Source organism: Ailuropoda melanoleuca, chromosome 10 (genome assembly GCF_002007445.2).
Source record: "Ailuropoda melanoleuca isolate Jingjing chromosome 10, ASM200744v2, whole genome shotgun sequence".
Classification (NCBI taxonomy): domain Eukaryota; kingdom Metazoa; phylum Chordata; class Mammalia; order Carnivora; family Ursidae; genus Ailuropoda; species Ailuropoda melanoleuca.
This window is the reverse complement of record NC_048227.1, coordinates 102,276,210-102,284,915: the sequence shown is the minus strand read 5'-3', so window position 1 is coordinate 102,284,915 and position 8,706 is coordinate 102,276,210.

The following is an 8,706-nucleotide window of genomic DNA, read 5'->3' as shown; positions in this document are numbered from 1 at the left end:
AAGGGCCGCTCCACACAGAGCTGTCCCTCCCCGGAGAGCCCTTTCCTTCTCTCCTCCTGCAGAGCACAGGCCTCGCAGCATGCACGGCAGCTCAGGGATCCTGCAGCCTTAGGCGTGGCGTTGAGGAGGGGCCTAGAGAGGCAAACACCAAGGCCAGACGGTATCTGGGGAACTCCCCCGAGTAAGAGCAAACAGCCAGCCGGCAGCAGGGGGCCAGTGGCCAGACCTCAGCACAAGCCTGCCCCTGCCTGCAGGGGTAGGAAGGACGGTTGGTGGCCGTGGCCTGGCTCGCCTGTGCACGAGGAAGTTTCAGCAAGGCCATTGGAGCATCCCTGAGTGCATGATGGCTGCCAGTGGAGTCCTGTTTGTCCCAGCATCTTGTATGCACTCTGCCTTTGCTGGGAGCAGCCCCTGGCAGTGAGGCCTCAGGGCCCTGCCACTGCCACCATGCTCCCCCAAGCTGGCCTCCCACTGCTGGGCTCTGGGCCTCACCAGCACCCTCCCGGCCTGGCTCTGGCGTGTCTCCCTGCCCTGCCCCACCTCTACCCCTGCAGGAAGTTCTCAGCCCACAAATGAAGCAGGAGGTCACGCCAGGCTGGTACGTGCAGGATGCCCCAGGGCCCCTCAACCCAGGGTCCCAGGCCCGAAGCAGGGCAGACCCCTTCTCCCGTGCATTCTCAAATCCCCTAGGCTCTCCACTGCCTGGGTCTAAGCTGTGGCAAGCAGCCCACGTTCAGGCCTTCCTCCCCAGGCCCCGTGCCAGTCCCAACAAGGACTTCATGGTCAGCATCAGCCCCTGGATGTCCAGTCTATCTTAAAATAGACGCTCCATGTCCTGTCCTCCAGGCCAGAGGTATTGATATCTACAGCCAAACAGCCGCTAGGAAGCCGCTCCTTCGAGCGTCTCAGAAAGCTTTTTCCAACTGGTTTAAACCCTAATGTGAGCAAGGATGTCTGTCTCAGGCAGAGGAAGAGAGACACAGGACACAAACTCTCCTGAGAACAAAAATACATCAAACCATTTTTCAAAAAATAGCATCTCTCGCTCCACTTGGGAAGAAATGGAGTTTTAAATGACTCCACCTGTAGGCAAGGAGAAGCCCTTTCAGATTTCTTATTTTTTGGTGCCCTCAAGTGGTGATTTAGGTTTTCAAAAAATGGAAATCACTCTCATAATTACATGTATTCTTCTGTTTCCCTGCTTCTATAAGAAGCTGTGTTTTTATCTCTTCACTAGTTTTAGGGGAATTTTACCCCCCCCCAAACCAGGGAAGATCCCCTTACCTTAGCAGACCCCAAATTAAATCAGCTGTTTTTAAATGAGTGAGAGGGGGGCTCTTTAAGCAAGTGAGAGATTCTGAATTTCTAAGAGGCAGCCCTCAAAAGGGGTTTTAATGAAGTCCCTTTATTTTCCACACAAGATAACATCACGCTCTTCCGCTATTCCGGAATCAGCCCCAGTTGCCCACAGCTTCTCATCGATGTTTCCCCCTTGAAGTTCCAAATGTTCAAGCAGAGATGGGAGGGCTGCCTGCCTTACAAGACCAGACAATGGCTGGACCCGGCCCAGCCCTCCTCTCCTCCCACGAGATGACCTGTCTCCCTCTTTTATGCCCCAAGATGACTGACAATGAAGACAGTCAGTTACAGCTGTCCCTCTCTCCCTTTGGGGACACTGAGAGGTGGGCTCGTTCTATGCTGCTAACAGATCCATGACGAAAAAGGCAAGCACGCAAAAGCTACCATGGCATAAAGAGAGCTCAAAGATCAAAGAGGAGCTTCTGTTCTTGTTCTGCTTTGCTGTTAGAGCTCCCCAGGATGCCCGCCGGGGCCTTGCTGGGCTGGCTCTCCTGAGAGGACAGAGCGATGGGGGAGGTTCTGACAAGGGTCCTGCTTGCCTCTGCCCAGGGTCCCCGGAACACCTGTCATAACTGAAGAACTCAGAGTGATCCTTGGGGCTGCCACAGGTCCTGAGAATGTGGGTGTCAGATGTCTTAAAATACTAGGCAAAACTGATTATAGTTCCACACACAAAAAGCAAACTTCTTACATTTATCTATATTGTATTTTCTCAATGCATTTCTCGGGTGGAAAACAAAAGCAGAGGACATGGTTCAAGACTGGAGACTGGCAATCCTGAATGTAAGATCACCCCCGTTTCTCCCAAGAGTGGGAGGCAGGCCTGTTGCACTCGGGCAAACAGGAGCCCACGTAGTCAAGGCCAAAGTTCCTGGATGGGCGTGAACGTTAGTCCCCTGCCTTCCGTTTCCCAACTGTCATGGCGACTCACAGGAATATTAGCCCTGTTCCCATAGCAGTTACATTGCTGTAAGGAATAAGAAGGGGTAGCTAACAAAGCCCTACAGACACGCAGTTGTAGGAAATGTCCGTCCACAGGGGCGCTGGGCTGGCTCAGCCAGCAGAGCATTTGACTCTCGATCTTGGGGTCCTGAGTTTAAGCCCCACATTGGACACAGAGCTCACTAAAAAAAGTAAAATAATAAATAAATAAATAAAAATTTAAAAAAGAAATGTCCATCCATAAATGGACATTACTACTCTGTTTTCACCCTTCTCAACTACATAAAACATTTGAGATGACTTTAATGAATGCTTATAAATGATGTAGATAAAATTAAGATCTTAGAAGCACAGGTAGGATGAAAGAGTCAGTCCAAAAGAAATATTAACATGTAGCTATCCAGACTGCAGTCTCACAGATATTAATGTGAATTCATAGTTATCTACCTATTTTGATCTGAGCTGTTTGGTGGTCAAAGTAAAAAGGGAAACATGATTAGCATTCTCTAAAAGGAAACGATACTGATGTTGTTTCTTAGCTCTCTTTGCACTTAGATCTGAATACGATTTCTCCCCTGGTCTTCTTTGCAGTGAATAATGAATGCTTTTGTAGCATAAAAACACTAGAACAAGTACACAGATTTTTAGAGGTCCAACTTGAAATGTGCTGAAAACCCTACATAACCTAGAAATAGACTGAATCTTCAAAATATTTTGCATTAACTCAGATTTCTCTAGGTGGGTTCTTGATAAAAGTAGATCATCAGGCTGTCCAAGGATATAGTCTCAGGCAATTGTTTTGTTCTGTATCAGAATAGAAATAAGCAAAGCTACATGACTTCCCGGGATCTGAAGGACGTCCGCGGCAGCTGCCATAACAATCGGTCTGCGACTCCCGGTTTTCTAAAGGAACCTACCTGACACTCAGCCCGTGTGTAATAATATTGCACAGAGGACGTATTCTCTACTGCTTTGACAGAACACAAATTCCACCCAGCGGCACAAATAAACCACGCGCACTGAACTGTTAATTCCTATCTCTTCTAAAGTGACTACATTCCCACTGAACAGGAAACACTCTAATGAGGAAAGAAGGCATGAAGACAGAGGATGAGCAGTGGCCCCTTGGATGGGTACCCGCGGCCGGCGAGCAACAGAGCAGCTCCGCCTACAGAGAGGGTCATGGACTGTGCCCAGCTCCGGGCCCACCAAAGCCGATGGGGAGCAGGAGGGGTGGAGCCGGTGGCTCTGAGGTCATGAGGCGGGAGATGCTGCTGCTTCTGAAGCCTTCAGAACACGAGATCCATCCACAGCACCGCCGGCTCCCACGGAGCCCGTCCCCTGCCCCGGGGAGGCCACCACCACCACCTCCCTGCCCTCCACCTGGCAAGCTGTCCTGGGTTCAGATCCTGTCTGGTTCTCCACCCCCGCCCACCGCCCCGCTCCTGGCTCTGTGGCCCTGAGCACGCGTCTTTAGTTCCCAACGCATGACTCCCCCGTCTACAGGAAGAGGACGCTGCGGGTGCCCGCGAGGACTGCCTAGGACAGTTGCACAACAGCTTATCACAGTGACTGTCACAGATGACAGTCTGCAAGTGACTGCCAGGACTGATGGCCCTGCTGTGGACATTAAAAATTTTAATCTCTGGGGTGCCTGGATGGCTCAGATGGTTAAGTGTCTGCCTTTGGCTCAGGTCATGATCTCAGGGTCTGCGGTAAGGATCCCTGCTTAGTGGGGAGCCTGCTTCTTCCTCTCCCCCTGCTACTCCCCCCACTTGTGCTCTGTCTCTCTCTCTAATAAATGTATAAATAAAATCTTTAGAAAAGATCTTTAAAAAAATAAAATTTTAATCCTAAGGCCATGTAGGAATCACCAGTGCTGTTCTGAATGAACCTGTGTTTTCATCATACAAACTAAAGGAGGGTCAATACATTGTCCTGGGCTGGCGAGGACACGCAGATACAGAGTGAGAGATGCACCGAGAGTGGATTTTAAAAGGCTGAGAGACAATTTACTCAACTAAATTTGTTTTTGCTTTCACAGATGCAGGGATGACATCAGGAAGCTGTCTTCAAACCCTTCACTAATTCGATTCTCCCAACCACAGCCCCGCGTCTGGGGCACCAAAGCATCATCCCGCTGTCTGCGTGCGACACTCCTCCCCTGAGCCTCGGGCTCCCGCTCAGAGAGACCAAACCTGCGTGGGGGCCGGGAGGAGGAATCGTGCAAGGGCAGGAGGGAAGGGCCGTGTCCAGGAGGATAATCAAAGGCAAAGGAAAGTCCAATGCAAATAACAGAGGACAAAGAAAGAAAACAAGCCTGTTACCCTCTCTATGAAAGTATCTGCGAAGAAGCAAGGATAGAAGAATGGAGGTTTGGTACATTAACGTTTTTGCCTGTTAAGTATTTTTAAAAGGATGTCCCTGTAGGACAGGCCTACACACAGAGCACACAAAACAGCTGACCAGTGCAAGCCCCTTTTTGATTTCTGATTTTTGGTGCCACTGTGTGGCTTTTCTGCTTTTAACAAATGGTCTAATGATTATAGTCATTACTCCATTGCCTGTCATCTTTCTCTTGGAGGTAACTGAAATGACCGCTTCCTGAATTTTGATAACCTTCCTAAAGGTATGGAATTTTTCAAAGAGGTGCCAATTTATCTTGGGGGTACAGTTGCCGAATGGCTCTACCAGAAATACTAGTTATACATGATACAAATTTGTCAACCTTCTAGATTTTTCTAATAGCATTTTAAAACTTGATTCTCTGGAAGAAAGCACTAACACTACAGTGCCGAACTCTAAGCCAGGGCCCTGGCAATTCCATATGGAGGGACATCCATATCCGAGTCTCCTTTCCTTGTCTCGGGGCGGGGGGGTGGGCGGGCTGAGGCCTCCATTACCAGCCGGTCACCTAGTGCCTGACTAACCCCCACACTCTGGGGAGAGTTGCCACTGCCTCTCCAAAACCAGCTGTTGAAGAGTCGTCCCCGTGGTTCACCTGCCAGGTGCATTACAGGGGACGTGGAAGGTGTGAGGAAGTTGTTACCCGTATGCAGCTCTCAGGAAATGTCCATAGGGATGTGTGTGTGTGTATTTCACTTGCCTGTGTTCCACAAAGGGTGTGAAGTAGCTAAGACACATAAATTAAGTAAAAATGTGAACATGGATAAAAGCCAAAGCAGACGGGCACAGGTATCATGGGAGAGGAAGGCCGAGGGGAAAGTGCTACAGACACGCAGACCAGAGATATCCGGACACCAGCCACTGGGCGTTAAGCTCCCGGGCATCCGGGCAAAGAGAAAAACCCAGTGGCATCCATGACTTGTGTCCTCTGTCAGCTGACTAGTTCCTGCCTGGGGGGCACAGTGTGGGGAGGGGGGATGCACACATACCCCGGTCTGAACAGAATTTCCAAGCCCCTATGGATTTGCCTACTCTGAACACTTCATGTAAATACAACATATGGTCCTTTGTGACTGACTTCTTTCACTTAGCGTAAGGTTTTCAATCCATGTTGCAGCATGGACCAGCGCTTTTACTGCCAAATAATATTCCATTGTATCCATATATCTTACGTCTCTTGTAAAGTTAACCAGAGAGTGTCATTCTGGGGTGGGGGCAGGGGAGAGGCATCAAGTCAGAGGCTTTCTGGTAATCCAGCTGGATCTGTGGAGTTCACAGAATATCTAAGAAATGAAATGCACAGGAGTCCTTCAAAGTACGTCTGCAAATTTGTTCCAGACGGGCGCTCGATCAAAACTGAGCGGGGAGCAGCCCAAGTGCACGCTGCCTGGAAAGGCTGGCGTGGACAGAGCACATCGGGGCTGGTTAAGGACAGACACGCAGACTGCAACACGGGCCGGTCAGATCACAGGATTAAGGACCTTCTGTGGTCATGTAGGACCCTAACCAAGATTCCTCCTTCGAAAGAGGACTATTCCTTCTGTGTGGGAGGTGCTTGCAGGCCGGGATAGAGTTTTGCTTAGCCAACTGTTCTGGGTCTTCCCCAGCACGTGAACAAGAAATGATCGAGACCACAAGGCTATGCAGTGGAAAGCCCGTCTCGGGAGGCTGTGACGCCTCTAGCGCAAAGTAAGCACCCACCACCATGCTAAAAAAATCTTCATGCGTCCATCAGAACCATCCACTACGAACAGGCTGCAAAATGAACCTCTAAGTAAAGACACTTGTTCCCTTGCTGACTATACTTGCTGAATACAGACCAATTAAATTTGGACAAATTATCTGGCAAAATAAAAATCATTTTGGTTTAAAAAATCATTCTGGTTTTAAGTGATTTTTTAAAGGTTTTATTTATTTGAGAGAGAGAGGAAGTGCATGCAAGCATGCATGAGTTTTATTTATTTGAGAGAGAGAGGAAGTGCATGCAAGCATGCATGAGTGGGGGCGCAGAGGGAGGAGCAGACTCCCCACCGAGCAGAGAGCCCCATGCGGGGCTCGATTCCAGGACCCCAGGATCAGACCTGAGCTGAAGACAGACAATTGACTGAGCCACCCAGGCGCCCCAGGTTTAAGTGATTTTAAAGTCATTCTTCCTGACAGTGTTCAGGTTATAAAGCCAATTACCTACTACTTGCACTCCTAGCTTACAATAAAATAACATGAGAGGATATTTCTCATTTCAGTCTGTGACCCTTTGTCTCTACCCCAGCAGCCAAAAGCCCTCTTGCCCATCAGATGCTCCAGGCCTGGAGTTTGATTCTTCGTTAAACAAATACTCGCTGAGCCCCTACATGTCAGGCACTGGGGACACAGTGGCAAGCAAGACAACAACCTCGCCCTCACGGAGCCCAGGAGCCCACGTTCTGGTGGAGAGACAAGCAATAAACAATGAAGTGCATGCAAGGTGCTGATTAGCGCGAAGCAGAGTAGAGGGACAAATCGGGGAGGGGTTATATATTAGACGTGGTGGTGGCAGAGGCCTCCCCGTAGACACGACCTTGAATGGAGACCAGTGAGGCGAGGAAGAAAGCCATGTGACCTTGGATCTGGAAGGAGGGAAGCAGGTTACTTGGAAATTGCTCCCTGCAGCTGCACGAGAGCCCCCAGGACCGGAAGGGGCTCTTGCTCATCCGTGATGGGAAAATACAGCCGTGAGTCGTCACAGTGATGGTGCAGCGGAGTGAAGCATGTCTGTTCGGTTAGGATTGAGCCAGATAAACCGAGCTACTAAAAGCATCACTGGAATAAGGGAGGAACCAGGACTGGTGGCGGGAAGTCAGAGGATCAGGGAAAGTCGCAGGTGCACCAGTCAGAGCGCACAGGCAACTCCAAGAAGCCACCATGCCCAGCCATCCTACCGAGGGGTGCCCACAGAGAGGGCCTGGCTCTGCAGAGGCTGGCTCAGGTCCCGATGATGGGCAGGGCCACAGGCCAGCGTGGTACCGGCCTCCACCTCCCCGAGCTTGTCTTGGGATTGAGGGGCAAGGAAGGGAGACAAAAGGGAAACAGAATGTGTCAGACTTTTCCTGCTCCTGTCACGAGGTCCCCTTCCACACGGGGCTGAGCAGGAGCTTGTGGCCAGGACTTGAGGGGTGGTCCAGACTCAGAGGCGCACAGCCCACCTGCCTGTGCCTGTGGTAACCCCGAGACACGTCGGGAAAGCTTTGAGGAGGCTCTCAGCCTGGCCTCCAGACCACAGTCCGGCAGATGTTGGGGGAAGGCACTCATGGGATGAATTTGGTGGGTGACACGGTGGAGGCGTGGGGTCGATGACAGCCGGGAGCTTGTAGCTCCAGCTGCGTGGAACTGAACTCCGCAGGTCCCCAGGTTCTCACAGTGGCTCCTCAGACAGAAGCGACAATGCTTCAATAATCAGCACTTTGAATGGTGTCTCATGCTATGAGAAATCTGCCCACTGGGAGGTTCCGGGTCTCTCCCACCCGACGGCCCCAATCAGACTCGATAATCGTGCCTGCCGAGCGACGTGCAGCAGACGGTCTCGAACCCCCGTACAGCTGGAGAGAGGTACGGAGGACTCTGCCACGGAGTGTGTGCACCTGCCAGACGGTGAAGCCTCTTGTGCTCCACCCAAGACACACCAGCGGCATCTGTGGTCCGCGTCCTCAAGCGCAGAGCAGAGGGACAGGCACGGCTCGCTTCGGGCCGGCCTCCCAAGGCTGCTTTTAGGCTGTGTTTATCACTGTCAAAGTCAACACTGACACTGAAAGGGAAATGATCCGTCTCCAAATGATGTCAGTCATTCACTCTCACCACTAAAAGGCTGAGCATTCACCCGGATGTGCGTATTTATTGATTAGGCGTGTCCTGATCTACCTGTACTGACAGGCACACGAGAAAACGAAACTTCCAAGAATAAGGAAAATAAATACAAGTAAGGTTCTCCTATTTCCTTCCCAAATGCCAACGTAGGTCTTGTGT